Below are 14961 nucleotides of genomic sequence, written 5' to 3' on the forward strand. Positions count from 1 at the left end.
TAAAAACTTGAAAATATCAGGCACTGACAATAGCATTTATTCTAGTGAGTACTTTTTTGTTTTGCTTTGTTTGTTTGCTTAAAACTTGCCATGTCTCTTTGGAAATCTTGGTAAAAACAAGAAAGGATTGCAAAACACCAAAAAAACACCAATGCCTCAAAAGGTGCTGAATGATATGCTCCCTTCTTGAAGTGGATTTTCTAGAAGACTTGACCTAAACCTATGAAAAATTGTAAAATTAAATTGAGGTTCGGGGCTCCATTACCATTGAATTAAACAAGCTACAGAGAGGTGTTTTAACTTCTCTCAATATTGTAGGGGTTCAGAACAAGTTGTCCCAAGATGTGCACCTTTGGTATATAGATGATGATGATGATGATGATGATGATGATGATGATGATGATGATGATTTTGGTATATAGATTATTTTGAGCTATTTTATCACTTACCTACCTATAATCTATAATTATAGATTATTTTGGTATATAGATTATTTTGAGCTATTCACTCAATCCAGTCCCAAAAGAGTGAGGAAGAAACTTTGACTTTCCCTTTAACTGCCTAAAGTAATTTAGATAGATGACCTGTTCCATCCAGGAAGGAGTTAATCCCATAGATAACTATAGGATAATTTGAACTAGTTAGGGTACACAGGGAGGAACTTTAGCAAAGTCTGTTTGTTAAAATTCTTCCTTATATGCCATTGTTTCTGTATGGCTCAGCAAACACTTGTTTACCAAACATTGACTGTTTTTTTCATTTTCCTGTGAATTGCTTCCCTCCCCTTTGAAGTCCCTTATTTTTACCCTTTTCTTAGTTCAAGATGACAATACACTTCATTTTGGACAAGAAATTAAGTTTTATTTTCTCCAATTAGTCTGTCCCATGTCAATTTAATTCTTAGACCAGCCAGAGAAACTTAAAGGATAGAGAACAATTTTCCTCCCCAACGAAATCTATAAAATAATAAGTTTCCAGGGCATCTGGGTGGCTCAGTTGGTTAGGTGTTCAACTCTTGATTTTGGCTCAGGTCATGATCTCAGGGTCATGAAATCAAGCTCCACATCAAGCTCTGTGCTAGGTGTGGGGTCTACTTAAGATTCTCTTTCTCCCTCACCCTCTGCCCCCGTCACGTGAGGGCTCTCCTTCTCTCTCACACACAATAAATAAACAATAAATAAATAAGCAAACAAAGAAACAAACAAATAAATAATTCCCATTGTCATCCCTTGCAAAGATACCATGGACATCAAGAACCTAATATCTTTAATTTGCTTCCCCTTGGCATAAAGGCATAAACAGAGTACAAAGAAAGAATAACTGGCTGTTTCATTGCCCAGGTCTTGACTTTTTGTTTTGTTTTAATTTCACCACAATGAAAAACTAGTTGCTTATCTTGACACAGAGTAGAAATAGAGTGCTTCAGTTTGCCATGCTCTGATTCATGTCAGAGACTTTATCAATGAGACAAAAATTAACCACAGAATCTTGTTCACACATAAACAGTTCTCTCTGCCCCTCATATTCATCTTACTTTTATCAAAGTTGTTACTGAAAAGACTGGAGAAATGCATTTCACTCAGCTGTTTAAACATATGTCTTTTCTCTCCATTCTCCTCAAAAACCATTGCTCCAGAGGGTACAGCTGACCAAGGACAGGTCAAACAAGTGGGGGGCACATACTCATCAGATCCAGGTAGCAGCGGGGGAGTGACAGGTTTGGGCAGAGTAGACACATACTCATGGAGAGGAACAGACAGCGCTCAATAGAACCATGTGAGCTGGCAGCCAAAAGGGCCAAGGCTTACTCTGAGCAGCATATGTATTCATCATTTCACAGTTTAGTTGGGGACCATGTTAATGTGACAATGCTTCTATTATTTATATTTTCAGATTTAGAGGCTGTAATGCTGGAAGATTCCATTCAGTAAAAAGGAATTCACCAAGACAACTATAACAATTATGAAAATGGAATTATTTTGTTAATGAGGAAAGATTAAATAATTTTTAATATATTAATCTTAGCTAGCCATCAGCTGGGTCATGTAGTAGAGACAACTACACTTTACCAATAATTGAAAATATAAATAGAAGTGGAATGTGTGTGTGTGTGTGTCTGTGTGTGTGAAGAATGCTAGAAAGTAGTAGCATAAGAAAACAAAGTTGGCAAAAAGTGGGCACTTGATTAGAAATGGTAGCCACCTTCCTGATTAGGAGCATAAGAGAAATGCTTAAGAAATAATTTCTTATATGATAACAAATGACACCAAATCATAAAGAAAATTAGAGCTTTTTAGAAATTAACTAAATTGCAAATTAACTAAATTAAATTAGCAAATAACTGCTGTTCTCTTGTTAGTGTATCTCATTAATGCTTGTTATTTTGTCTCCCTTGGCTTTTAATGAGTTTCATGGAATCTAAGCTATAACCAATGGGTCTAAGAAATGCCCTATTTTTTTTTTTTTTTACAATTAAATGATTTGTCTGTGTGAGCAGACTTTGTCAAGTAACAAATGAAATCTTTATACTCAAATTTGGCAGGCAGATTTATGGTTTAGAGTAGTGTGTATCAAGTGGTCAAGCAACTCCTAAAATTTGCTCACTACATTTCCATAAATTTGGTAAGAAAACAATGAACTAACATGAATTCGGACAATTTCTTACTCATGACACAGTATGTTCACATCAGTTTCCCTTGCCCCACCACGTTCCCTGGGGAATATGTGGAAAGATCCCAGGCAGGTATTGCACACTCAGGGCTGTTTCACAGCCTAGAAACACTGAGTTCAGGAAATTGCTAATCTTAGAAGGGGATGTTGGCAAACCTGCCCATCTTCCCTCTGGAGAGAAATACTAGGTTTTGTTGGTTTTGTTTTGTTTTGTTTTGATTTTTCCCACTTGAAAGTAAGCAAATATTCCCTAGGGAAGGTTGGGGGACTTTACTATCTTTGACTGTCTCTTTGTTTAAAGAGATACTAACTCTAGCTTCCAAAGTTGTTTGTAAAGCAAAAGTCCTTCCAGTGGCTCCGAAGACATGGAAGTGCCTAGCATATATTATACGCTCATTCAATTTGATTGCCTGCCTTCCCTTGTCTTCCTAATTCATCCAGCTCCCGAGATGATTCATCAACCATATACTTTGCGTTGCTATAGGTAACAGAAGGTAAATTACCAATAACATTTATTTTAAGTGAAAATGATTATTATGTACAACATATTTGTCCCAGAAAATATACAACTATGTATTAGCTTCCTAGGCTTGAGTAAGCCCTCTTGCCTTTTTGGGTCTCAATTTGTTCATTTTAACATAGGAAAATTATTCTAAATGATTTCTCATGTTCTTTTAAGTCATAAGTTCTGTTTTCTTATAAGTATCTCTATCTGATAGAATGTAGTGCTTTTTAATTTATTTTATGTATTGTATTATTCTTGAACTGTGAACTGACTGTTTAAAAATATTGCAGGTTTTTTTTTTTTAACTTCCTTCTGCTAACAGCACAGTGGAAACATTCTCACAAACAACTTTTCTTTTTTTTTTTTTTTAAACCACACTTCTTTACAAAGCAGTCATAAATATCCATATTAGGAATGCCTTCTCTTTCCATAATATGTACCTATTTACTCCAAGATTAAAGATGTTTTAAAAAGAGCCCAATCTTCAAAGATTCACATGAATGGAAGGACAGAGCAATGAGTATAATCCACAATGACAGCATTCAAATAACTGATATTTGGCATAGAATATGTTTATATTGCTTTTGCACACAGGTGTCCTTTGTGTCTCGGGATTGTATCTCAAACAAAAAGTGAAGCCAAGTTGAAAGCTGGCCCAAGAAACTTGGTTTCACTGCCCAACATGGACTTCGTGCAGGCCATTTCACTCTTGAGCATAGATAACACATCTCTCACTGTGATTTGCTCTGACAATATTCACCTCTTAATTTCCCTTTAGGACTATGAAATTGCTTTTATTTTATTTATATTTACTTATATATTTAGGATTTATCTCATCATATATTTGCATGCAACTCTTAGCCTGTCTAGATTCTAGCACAAAGTTGGATACTATACAATGGCTGATGGACGGGAAAAAAAAAAAAAAAAGATAAAAAGTAAAACAAGCCTTGAGGCATATTTGTTGAACAAGTTAAACAAGGGACTTAAAGGGGACAGACTTCATCTGGTCTAGGGTTCTGCTGGGAATCAGGAGATATCCATGGGTCAGATCACAGGGGAAGGAACGTCAGCATAGGCTGAGGGTAGAAGTAATTAGAACTGGGAATAAACATGTCAAGAAACAGAGAACAATGATCTTGGCCACAAACAAACTGTGCTCAAGTACTGAACATACTCTATCGAGATAATTCAGTAAAACATAATTCAACAAACACTACTGAAGTCCTCTTGTATGCCAAACATTATCTCAGCCATGTCTCTCTCAAACAGAGTCAGATTTGCTGAGAGAGCCAGGATCTTGGCTGGACCTGGCACGATGTCTTGCCTATGGTGAGCTTCCATGCCAGGCACTGAATTTGACCACATACTCTTATATTTTTCTACTTGTGCCTTTATACCACATTATTTACAGAAAAAAAATATTCTAGCCATGAATGCAAGCTTAAGAATGTGTTAAGGACAAGTGAGATTTTGATAAGAAGGACATTTAAAACCTTGTTATACAAACAAACATTTCAAATAGAGACTCTATGAACACTTGACTTTTTATAGAGGTAGTATTTTCTGAACAAAACTCCATTTACCAATTATGTTTTTTGATCAATATTTTATATGATGCCTTTAAAACTTTTCCATCTTTTTTCATTCTCATTTTCACTTTGTTAAGATTGTGTTTATTGTGATCAATGTTTTTCTGTGTAAATTGTACAATGAATAATTGAAAGATCAAGGTCTTTGGTTCATATTGAATTTCATCAATTATAGTTTCTGCATTTTACATGTATCGTTTTTGTGTTGGACATGTGTTTATTAATTCTACCAAATCCAATTTTTTGTCATCTTTGCAGATCTAAATTTTGTCAAGCATATTTTATTTTTCTATCAATTTTTAGTCAATAAGAGATATTACTATATGCAGTTTTAGCTGCCCTCAGTTATATTTTGTTCCATTTGTTTCTCATATGCCTAATTTTTCTCAGATCCATTTTTTTGCAGTTTTCAGTCCTCCCATAAGAGTCAGTGTCTATCACAAACTCTACTATGTCTAATTTGGTTTACATTATTTCTACAACTTTAATTTTTGGGGAGTCAGCTGTACTTCTTTAAATTTACCAACAAGTGTTCTTTATATAACAAGCAAAAGATCTAGGCATACTATACAATTAAACTATCCTTAGGATCAAAGCAATGACATCAATACTTTCTTTCAGTTGAAGACATGGGTAGCAAATTGAATGAGAACAATCATTTTTAAAATGAGCTACTACATTTCCTAGCCTAGTAACAAAGGATGCATATATTTTTGAGACTAAAGATAATTCCTAGTCCCAGATGTAGCTCCAGAAATTTTGGTCTATCGAAGGGTAAGGTAATCAGCAGTTTCTATTTCATCAGCAGCTTTTCAGTGGCTACACCTAGCTGGCCAGTGAGGAATTAAATGCATTTTTAAAGACTTGTCTAATCTTTCTCTCTCTGTATCACCAAAATTTAGGGCACTTTTTATTATAGTGCAATAGGAGGGTCTTCCTAAAAAATTAAGATTTAAGAAATACAAGCTAAAGAATAAAGCACACTCCTGATTGTTAAATATGGTGAGTTGATTACCTCTGCTATGTCCAAAACTTCACTAAAATGATACAAGGATAAAAAAAAAAATACTTTAAAGGCATGAAGGTGGGGCACCTGGTGGCTTAGTTGGTAAAGCAACTGACTTGGGCTCAGGTCATGATCTCAGAGTCCTGGGATTGGGAACCCCATGTCAGGATCCCTGCCCAGAGGGGAATCTGCTTGTCCTCTGCCCACCATCACCTCCCCCAACTGGCTTTTACACATCCTCGCATGCTCTCTTTCTCTCTCTCGAATAAATAAATACAATATTTTTAAAAATCACAAATAAAGACATAAAGGTCACAAAATATAAAAGAGGCAATGAGTTTAGCAAAACTTTGGAAACTGTAAAGCAGAATGTCTAGCGGTAATTGATACAAACTGAGCTGAGAAAGCCAAATTCTAACTAAAAGAACAGAAATCTAAGTGACCCCAAACTTGTCCTGTAGAAACAAAGCCCCCTTGCTTCAAGGACTCAGTATTTGGGATCCACAAGAAGGGAGGCAAAAAATAGAACTGAAACGAGAATTTTTAAAAATTGCTGTTTAAGAAGTAGCTATAACTTCCAATTCCCTCCCCAGTTATGTTTAGGGAATGCCTGTACACCGCCCCCTCTCCCCCCAACAAAAACAGCAACAACAAACAAGAACAAAAGAAGACAAACAGCCGGCTTATTCTCTGAAAGAGATAGAACAGAGGATTTATATTCTAGAAATGTTAACCTGAAATAAGTCTTTCCTACTTTTCTGTGAGATGTGAGTAGGTTTGTGTGGTGAATAAGGTTACATTGCATGCACTCTTTTTAAATGATTTCATGAAGAGACCAGGCACGGACACATATTGTGCTAGCTGTAGGCACAGTCAGGTGTGCCTGCACAGACACGCTGGCACAGAAACACAGCCTGATAACACTGAGCACGTGGAATCACACATCTTGCCGCACCCATCCTTCATTCTGAAAGATGCCATTTATTTTAGATACAAATCGACAACCAGCCCACACAGACCTGCTGTTGCTGTGATACTAACACTGTAAATTATTTACTGCATTTTAGGGAATTTGTCAGAGAAATGAACTTGGAGTTGAAAATGCATACAGAAACAAATATTCTCATCTGTTAGGAAGCTGCTGTTACACTTTTGTCCTTCATTTTCAAACATGATCTGCAACAGGTTAAGAGCTATGCAATGAGGCATGAAAGCAAATACTGAGCCCATATCTAACACCCACAGTTTTTTATCTGCTCAGCCCAAAGACTGCAAATGCAGTGTTCATTAGATACAGCTCAAGGCATAACTGCAAGTCTGAAAGTTTTCTGAATCTACCATCTTCTAAGAACCTGCTGAGCCAGCCATAATTTGCTCATACCTGTCTTTCTTAGGTTCCCCACACAGCATGTAAAATGCAACCTAGTGGGCTTTAACTTTGTCCCTAGTCACTCTTACTTATTGTCACTAACTGGTACAATGCCTTCAGGTCAATTCCTGCCACAGTCCACTCTGTTTTCCACTCTGGTTTTGAATCTAGATAGAATATCCCATCTCTCTCCTTCCCTCTCCTTTTCTTTCAGAAGCCCTATAAATTACTTCCATTAGCAATAACAGAAATTCTCAATAGCAAAGGTAGATATTGGTTGCAATGAGAAGATGGCTTCTTTGCATAGGAGCGCTCTAATTATGAACTTCGATCTTTCTGTGTGCTAACACTGCACTAACATTTGGAGTGTCCAGTTCTCCAGCATGGTTCTCATACAGTCTTGCATCACTGTCATGGTTTACTTCTGTTAAGTGATTTCTGTGAGTGTAGTATGGACATAATATGACATTATTTTCTCTACCAATAGTCATACTCTGAAAATTGGTAGTATTTGATGACAAAAAAAACAGATCTCACTTGCATCATGGGACATGTGCTTGAGTCATATTTTGATCCCAGATCTACCACTTTCTAAATAAATCTTAAATAAGTTGCATAACTTCCCTAAGCTTCAGTTTCTTCAGCTGGAAAAATTGTAAAGGACAATAATTGCCTCATGGAGTTAGTGTGAAAAGTAAATGGAGATTATATATATATATATATATATATATATATATATATATATAATCTCCACAGAAACAGGACCAGAGACACATAATAAGTATTCAAGATCTAATACATACCTTTATCAGAGAGTAGCTTTGTTGTTAGATCCATTTATGTTGAACTATTATTGCAGAATTACTATGCCTGGCAGGAAAGTATAGGAAGATTCAGAATAATAAAGAACTTCAAGTCCTTTCTCTTTGGATTTAGGGAATAACAATAAAGGAAGAATGTATTCAAAAAACGCATCCTACTAATTTCTAGCCCCTTGGAGAGAGAGGTCTGGCTCCCTTGGGAGAATGGCTTCCACTGGCCACGTTGCTACATGAACCATTTTGTCTTGCCAGTTAGTATAGACAGAAATTTCTGCTTTAAATGTGGCCTCTCATTAGAAGCTGTGCCAAGGCAGTGGCATCTCCCTGGCAAGAAAGTGTCTCACTAGCTCCATTTTCATCTTTCAGTGTCAAGTCGATGTCAAGTTCAATTTAAGAATTAACCTTTGGAGACTCTTCCAAGGACCATTTGCCATCTCCGCTAAAGGCTGCCTTTGTAAAGGTCTCTCTCTCTCTCTCTCTCTCTCTCTTTTTTTTTTTTTTATAAATAGAAAATTCTTTTCATGTTTCCCTAGAGATATGGCACCTTTGAAGTTGACCTAAGACAGAGCCAGAGATTCAATGTAATACAGAACTTCTCCTCATCTGCTGCTACCCCTCTTAAGCTTTGACAAAAGAAACAGAGAATGAGGACAAGAGAAAGATAAAAGGACCTCCCATTAGGAGTCAGAAATTGATTTTTTTTATTTTGTCTTCTGGAAAGCCATTATGAAACATGAGGGTAGAGAGGTTACCCACTCCCTTTCATACTGAGATATTGTCCTCAGATTTATTATCACTGAGGGCAGCATTGGTAAATTGAGCAGATGATTGTTTAAAGCCAGAAGCCATAGATGTGGAAAGAGAACATACCTTTGTAGGTAAACATAAGCAAGAACTAATACATTTTACCTTAAAATATGAGACATAAACATATCAACTACTTGGGAGAAATAAGTGAAAGTCCAAGAAAGATATTTTTATGGCTAAATCAATTCATTACCGTGTAATCTATCACTGTTTGGACCAGATGTGGATGGTGCTTAACAGATAACCTAAAAGAACACTCAGATATGGACTTTGTTCAAGATATTCAAAACTGAATGTGTCAAAAGTATGAGACAGAGGACATTCATTCATTAAGATTCATGTTAATGGCCAAAAGGAATTACCGGATGGAGTCTCCTATATTTCTTTCCTTGATTAAAAGATCAGAATGCAATTTTGTGAAACATAACACTTATACATGGTGGGGGGGGGAAGAGGCTCCTTTGGTAAATTAATTCTATATTAGGAATACAACATTACTAACATCCCTTCCAGGGGGTAGGAAGAAGCTCATGAAAATGAGGAGCTTATGCATCCTTACTCTAACGATAAATCCACCTCTGGTTAAGAGTAATTTATGACACACATACTTTGCTTTTTGAATATTTTTTCTGGGCATTATCCCTGAAATATCTTACTGTAACTTCCCTGGTTGAATTGGGGTTTAGCTAAGAACAAATTTGTCAAACCTGGATTAGTAGATTTGCAATGGAAAGTTTGATATGGGAAAGAGATTTTATTCTAGTTTATTTTGCCATGTTAAATGACATATTGAAAAAAAGTAATTTTAATTATAAATAATTAATAAGAAATAAATTTGGAGAATACAGAGATAGAAAGAACATCCACAAGAATCATGCTACTGTTTTTCCTTCTAGTCTTTCTCAAAGATGTGTGTTTGCATGTGTGTGTGAAGGGTCCATTTAACCCAAATCATCCATATTGTATATGTAACACAGTGACTTTATCAGCCGTTGCCTTATTCTTATAGAAGATTTAGGTGGTTGATTTTTTTTCTTCTCTTTCTCTCTCTTTATATTGTTTACATATGTATTTAAAATTATTTTTGGTGTTCTAGGAGGAACTTTATTCTATAATCAAGTTCAATGTTAATATTTTGGGCTTTATTATGGAAACAATACAGCTTTAAAGTTTGGGACATCAGGTCATTATAGCTTCAAGAACTATATCTAGATATAGTGATATGCTGAAAACCTTGGCAGAAATCAACTCCTGAAACTGGCTTGCTGCAAAACTGAAACTTTCCATAAGGCCCAGGGAATCCCTGACTATGTGACTGGCTGGCTTCTGAATGGGGTCCTGATTTATAATTTCCATCCCTGTCATTCATCCTCTCTCATTTAAAGGCAGCAGGAAGAGGAACTGCCTTTTATATTAAAAAAAAAATAGTTTTAATGTATCCAAACAAATACTCCAGAAACAGTAAAAGCTTTTTTGGGTGACTGCCATACTGTCATTCTCCACATAATATGTTTCAGAGATAATATTCAGTTATTATTATTATTTTTTGCATTTGTATGGCAAGAGAAAAACAGGGCTACAGATTATCTTTTTACAGAGTATGAATTCCATTGACTTTTTTCCCCCAATTTCTTTTTTAAAGATTAAGTATCTCACAGAGTGACTATTTTTTTTAGAAAAAAGAGTGGTGTGACAAAGAAAGTATGTATTACATGTAAAGAACCTTTGATTCTTGTCCTAATTCTCCACTGCTAGGCTTCTGCTTTCTCCTTAAAAGAGGCAGACTAGTCTTAAATAATACTGAACATTCCTTCCACATTTAACATTCTGTGATTCTTTGATAAGTTTATATTGTTGCTCTTTTCTTGATGATTTTCAAGTGTTATCTAAGCAATTGTTAGATTATATTGCTTCATTTTGTGCAAAGTCACCACTCGAATTCAGCATCTCTCATTCAGCACAGGGGATGTGTACATGAAGGGCAACAGGGAACACCCACATACTATATTATCTCTGTAGCCAAGCCAGTGAAACATTTATGCAGGATTTTTTTTTCTTTTTCCTAAATACCTTAAGCATTTTTGATGGAGATACAGACATGAGCTTAAAGTAAATGTTCATTTGACACCTTTTTGGAGACACCTACTACTTTCTATCAACCATCATAGACACTAAGGATACAACAGTGACTAACACACCATATTTTCCCTTCTCAAGTTTGTTTATAGTCTAGGGGTAAGTAGACAAGGATCAAATCACACAAATAAATGGGAAAATGCAACAGTGAGAAGTGCCACCACAGAAAAGTATTTGGTGCTTCAAATGTTATTTGACTTGTTCAGCCACATTAGGGACCTTTCCCAAAAATCAGTGCTTAGCCCAAGATCTAAATGGTGTCTTAGAGTAAAAAGCAAAAGAAAGAAAGGTAAAGGACATGTCACATGAAAATGCCTTGTGATAACAAGAAGTAGCATGGATTTATGAAGCTAAAGAAGGCGAGTGTGGCTGGATACTAAAAAGTAAAAAAGAGCCTGTAGGAGATAAGATCGCAGGTACTGATGAGACCTGACAATGCAAGACTCCTTTGGCCCAGTTAAGAAGTTCCATTATTTAAAAAAAAAAAAAAAAAAATGAAGAAGAAGAAGTTCCATTATACTAAGAGCCAAGAAAATCATGGATGGGACCCCTTAGGAACATGATTAGATTTACTTACCAATCACCTTTCATGTGAGAAAGGAAAGAGATGAAGCATATTTGTCTAGAGTCAGTCTGTGTGGAGAATTAAAAAGTAATGTAATAGCTTTATTGTCATTCTAAATTCTGCTCTGGACTGCTAAACCTAACTTTCTTTGAATGTTTCATTTCTGTAGAATATTATCATGGGACTTAGCTGAGACAGTACTGGGGCAATCAGAAGCTATTGTTCTGATTGTTTATTTCTGCATTATTTCTTCATTGAACTAGATTTAGACTTAGACACCTGAAGGACAGTCTTAGGTCCTACAAAATTCTGAGAAGGCAGACTCACAGCTCTGCCAGGTGAGAGGAAAGACAGCTGTAAGTTCTCCAGAAGCATTCTTTGATAAAATTTGATAATATCTGCCAATATGTCCAACAGAGAGAACTGGAAACTCCCAAATCATTCTGATAATTCATCCTGGGCCCTTTGATAGATCTGTATTTTCTCCCATTTTTAATTAAATGCATGTCTGTTCTTTATTCCTATACAAATTCCATGAGAGATTCCCATTCCTAACTAGCATCTGACAACCACATAGCCATCATTTAAGAAATGATTCCTTACCACATTGAGCACCAGAAAGCCCGCAAACACTCTGGTTTAGAATGCCATTGTTCTCATGTAGTGTTATTAAGCAGAAAATCTTATCAGTGTCCTTGGCCCCACACCTTCCTCCCACCCTAATATTGTGGTGATCCAAAATTAGTAAAATAAGGAAGGCCTGGATGAGACATATCCATTGATATTTATCTCTTCAGGCTTCCCAATCCCTGCTTCCTAAACAACACCAACAGAACCATTTAGTAGGCAATATAACAGCATAACGTTTCAGATAATAAAAGTCACCAGACTTTTAACCAGCTCTGGCTTTGTTTAGTGGAAATATATTTAAGACACATCAGACTCCCAGTAAATATCCAAAAAGAATTACTTTCACCTTGTTCTGTGACTAAACCCACTTATTGGCCTGTCTTTTAAGGGTTCTCAGATCCAATCCAAATGTGTGCCCTCACTCCTCAAACAACACCAAGCAATTCTTGGACACCCTTCTGGTGTCCCAGAATTCAACTCAAATCTGACACTATCTAGTTGGACATAGCATCAGATTCCAAATGTTAAGGGTTCAGCTCCCTACCTCAACTACAGATGCCAGTTGCAAGTCTCAGATTGTTACTTGTGCCTCTGACCAAGTGGTTATAGATCTGAGGTTCCAACAACCTCCTCCTTAGATTCTTTTAATTTGCTAGAGTGGCTTTTATAACTCAGGAAACCACTTGGGTTTATCAGCTTATTAAAGCACAGGATAAAGGATATGAATTGAATAGTCAGAAGAGATACATAGGTAACAGGAAAAGGCCAAGCCCCTCTGTAATCTCCCAAGTTCACCATACCCAGAAGTTCTCCATGCCCAGTACTTGGGGCTTTATGGAGGTTTCATTGTAGAGTCAAAACTGACAAGTCATTGGCCATTGGCTAATTCAACCTCCAGCCCATCTCAGACCCTTTAATCATGCTATTGGTCCTCCTGGCAACCAGCCTTAGCACTTGAGTGGGCCCAAAAGCCACCTTCATTAACATATCAAAAATACCTTTAGTGCCCTGATCACAGGAAATTCCAAGGATTTTAGGAGCTGTGGGCTAGGAACCTTGGAAAGGATCATATATGTAAGAGAAATACATATTTGGTCATAATGACCAAATATATATTTCTTATAAATCACAATACTGTAACACGCCCAGGTTGGCAAAGCTGAACTTGATAGTAGGGAAAAGGCACAGGAAGAGAAGATAAGATTGAGGAAGAGTAAGATGGGGTCAGGAGACCAGATAGATTGTCGGTTTCCGACCCTTAGAAAGCTATATGGCCTGGCCAATGACAATAGTTTTAAGTTAGTCCTTTGTTTCTCTTTGTGCCCCACAAAATCAGAGTACCTTCCACTGTAACTAAAATTGTTACCTGACAAGATAAACAGTCTCATAATGGAAAAGAACACTAGACTATTTGTATAGCTTCAGAAGGCTGTAGTGATTATGAGTTAGGGACCAAAGGGGCTAGGTGGGGCTATTTAGGGAGTCATGGAAGCAGGCTCACAAAAACCCCCAAAATGCTAAGGTGTAAGGAAACCAGAGATAAGGGAGCAAGCCAGACCACCCTGCCCTAGGTGTAGGCGGGGAGGGTGTCTTTTTATGACAGTCATCTATGACCAACAAAGAATAACCAGACCCTAAAGAAGAAGTAAGCCATTAAAGATGTTATCACCAGTCCTAACTCAAACCAGGACAGCACAAGAATCTCAAGGCCACAAGCTTCCCAGTCAGCTCTCAATAAAAGACTGCCACAACCGGCCCTCGGAGGCAACCTTGTCGGGACCCCTCTCACTTCTGAGAGCTTTCTCTGTATTTATCTTTGCTTAATAAACTTCTGTGGCTTTACTCACTCTCCATTGTCCCTGAGATTCATTCTTCGACTAAGTGGGATAAGAACCAAGCTCTCCCATATCCACACCCCACCCTCCTCCTTCAAACACAACACCACTCCACTGCAAAAATAGAGGATTTGGTTATTCTGTGCAAGGATACCCTTTTGCCTCTTTTGGGAAAAAAAGGGGCTAGAAAACAGGGGACCATATGAGTATAAATGGCAATGTCTTGCTGCTACTACTAGAGGTTTTTTTCTGTTCCTCCAAACAAGGCAAAATGGGTTTTATTTGTTTACAGATAGCCTACATAGTACATCCATCACTTTTTTTCTCTTATTATTCTTTCCTCTCTTTGCAATTTTTATTAAAATGAGAATAGAATGGTTAGTGACTGTGATCATTAGCTTGCACAAGCTGGCTTATGAAACAGATTGTTAGTGCCATAAACACAGGCCCAGGAATTCCATCATCCAGTCCCTGATGTGGCATGTCAATTCTCAGGGAATGGCTTATCCTAAATAGTGTTTGCAGTTATTCATAAATATATAATGACAGTGATCCTTAAGTAAACTTCACCCAAATCACTCAATCCTGCACTAGTAATGATTGTACACTAGTAAAAAGCAATAAGAGGCAGCTGCTCTACACTGTTTATAATATTAGCCATTATTCAAATACAGTGCCATTCACCTTCCACAGCTAAAAGGCTAGTCTCCAGAATTAGGAAGAATTAATTCACCCCTGGAAGTTTTGAAATTTCCAAGGTTAAATGAGAAGATAAAACATGGATATCAGGAAGATGGAATGAGTAATGAAAAGCAAACATGTTAGACATTCGGTGAACAACATAGTTTTCTCTAAGATGTTCTGAAGACAATAGGAAAGGAATATATTAAAAAGAGTATTTAATTACCTCACACAATTAAAGATGAATAAATGGAAATATATAATTATGTAAAGATTCAACATTGAAATGTTAGCATCTCCCACTGAATTAATCTATAAAATTAGCACAATCTCAAACTAAGTAC

The sequence above is a fragment of the Canis lupus genome, chromosome 33 (assembly GCF_011100685.1).
Source record: "Canis lupus familiaris isolate Mischka breed German Shepherd chromosome 33, alternate assembly UU_Cfam_GSD_1.0, whole genome shotgun sequence".
NCBI classification, from domain to species: domain Eukaryota; kingdom Metazoa; phylum Chordata; class Mammalia; order Carnivora; family Canidae; genus Canis; species Canis lupus.